Raw genomic sequence first — 2,870 nt, 5'->3', positions numbered from 1 at the left:
CATAACACCCTTCATAGGTGCTATCTTGATAAAAACGTGATCTCCTACGGCAAACTCGAGATCTCTCCTCCTTTTATCTGCATAGCTCTTCTGACGGCTCTGGGCGGTCTTCATTCTGTCACGAATCTTGACCACCACGTCTGCAGTCTGCTGAACTATTTCTGGACCAAGTTTTGTCCTCTCACCAACTTCATCCCAATGAACTGGTGATCTGCACTTCCTCCCGTACAACGCCTCATAGGGAGCCATACCAATAGATGCTTGGAAGCTGTTGTTGTATGTGAACTCCACTAGAGGTAGTCTAGATTCCCAAGTTCCTTGAAAATCAATTATGCACGCCCTTAGCAAGTCCTCTAAAACCTGAATCACTCGCTCAGACTGGCCATCTGTCTGCGGGTGAAAAGCTGTACTGAAAAGCAACTTCGTCCCCATGGCTGCATGTAAGCTCTTCCAGAAGGACGATGTAAACCTCGGGTCCCTGTCGGACACAATAGAGACTGGAAATCCATGCAACCGAACTATCTCTCTGAGATAAAGCTCCGCATACTGCGTCATAGAGAAAGTCGTCTTCACTGGCAGAAAATGCGCTGACTTAGTGAGTCGGTCCACTATAACCCAAATGGAATTCGATCCTCTGACTGATCTCGGCAACCCAACAACAAAATCCATAGTAATGTTCTCCCACTTCCACTCGGGGATGGGGAGTGACTTTACCAACCCTGCTGGTCTCTGATGTTCAGCTTTTACTTGCTGACAAGTGAGACATTCTGATACGAACCTACGGATGTCTCGCTTCATCCCTGGCCACCAATACAATAACTGAAGGTCTTTGTACATCTTGGTGCCTCTTGGGTGAATGGAATACGGAGATGCGTGTGCCTCTGTCAAAATATCCTGTCTGATCGAACCAACACTAGGCACCCACATTCTACCTCTGTATCTCACAATGCCGTCTGAAACTATGTACAGCACACTGCCCTTGGCTTCGTCTTTCAGTCTCCATTTCTGTAACTGCTCATCTGAAGACTGACCTGCTCGGATTCGGTCTAGCAAACCAGATTTGACTGTCAGATTAGACAGCCTAGGAGCCTTGCCATCACGATAAATCTCTAGCCCAAACTTCTGAATCTCCGACTGTAGTGGTCTCTGAGCTGTCAACTGAGCTATCACTGCCACTTTTCTGCTCAACGCGTCTGCCACGACGTTAGCTTTTCCCGGATGATAGCTAATCTCGCAATCATAATCTGTCACAAGTTCCAACCACCGTCTCTGCCTCATATTCAGCTCTCTCTGCGTGAAGAAGTATTTGAGACTCTTGTGATCGGTGAAAATCTGACATTTCTCGCCGTATAGATAGTGTCTCCAAATTTTCAGTGCGAAGACAACGGCGGCTAACTCAAGATCGTGAGTCGGGTAATTCTTCTCATGCACCTTTAACTGTCTGGAAGCATAAGCTATAACTCGACCATGTTGCATCAACACTGCGCCTAATCCGAGCTTAGATGCATCGGTATAAAGCACAAACTCACCTTGCCCTGTTGGCATGGCTAGCACTGGCGCCGAAATAAGAGCTTGCTTCAAGGTGTCGAAGCTCTTCTGGCATTCCTCGCTCCACACAAACTTTGCATTTTTCTTGGTTAGTGAGGTGAGCGGCACTGCTATGGACGAAAATCCCTTGATAAACTTACGATAGTAGCCTGCTAAACCCAAAAAGCTGCGGATTTCAGATGCGTTCTTTGGCTCAACCCATTCTTTAACAGCTGCCACCTTCGATGGGTCCACCTCAATACCATTGCTGGATACTATATGCCCCAAAAATGCAACTTTCTGCAGCCAAAATTCACACTTACTGAACTTCGCAAATAACTTGCGACTCTGCAAGGTCTGCAAAACTGTCCTCAAATGCTGGTTGTGCTCCTCATGGCTCTTCGAGTAAATAAGAATGTCGTCAATAAATACTATGACGAATTGATCGAGGAACGGCTGAAATACTCGGTTCATGAGGTCCATGAAAATTGCTGGAGCATTGGTCAATCCAAACGGCATTACTAAGAACTCGTAATGCCCGTATCTGGTCCTGAAAGCTGTCTTATGTACATCTGCATCCTTCACTTTCAGCTGATGGTACCCTGATCGAAGATCTATCTTAGAGAACACGGTGGCTCCCTGCAATTGATCGAACAAGTCTTCGATTCTAGGCAAAGGGTATTTGTTCTTGATCGTTACCTTGTTCAGCTCACGGTAATCGATGCACAGTCTCATGCTTCCATCCTTCTTTTTCACAAAAAGCACTGGTGCGCCCCACGGTGAGAAACTAGGGCGGATAAACCCTTTGTCGAGGAGCTCCTGAATCTGCTGTTTGAGCTCTAACATCTCAGCTGGAGCTAATCTGTATGGCGCCTTGGAGATTGGCGCTGTGCCTGGCACGAGATCGATTGCAAACTCCACCTCTCTCTCTGGTGGAAGACCGGTGACGTCATCAGGAAAGAGGTCTGGAAATTCTTTGACTACTGGCACCTCTGATAAGGATGGAGTGGACACGTCAGGCGCTGAAATAATGCTAGCCAAAAAGGCCTGACATCCCTTGGAGATCAAACTCCTCGCCTGCATGCATGAAATCATGCGAGGAAAGCTTCTCCATCTGGCTGGCTCAAAAAGAAATTGCTCCATGCCCGGCGGTCTAACTAAAACTGACCTCTTCTGAAAATCTATCAGAACTCTATTCTTAGTCAGCCAGTCCATGCCCAAGATAATGTCGAATTCTGGCATCGGCAATATGATTAAATCTGCATACACTAGGTGGCCATGCAGTTCTAGGTCGATATCTCTGACCACACTGGTAGCTAACAGCTCTTCCCCTGATGGGACTA

This window comes from Primulina eburnea, chromosome 2 (genome assembly GCF_022965805.1).
Source record: "Primulina eburnea isolate SZY01 chromosome 2, ASM2296580v1, whole genome shotgun sequence".
NCBI classification, from domain to species: domain Eukaryota; kingdom Viridiplantae; phylum Streptophyta; class Magnoliopsida; order Lamiales; family Gesneriaceae; genus Primulina; species Primulina eburnea.
Note: the sequence above shows the minus strand (reverse complement) of the source record.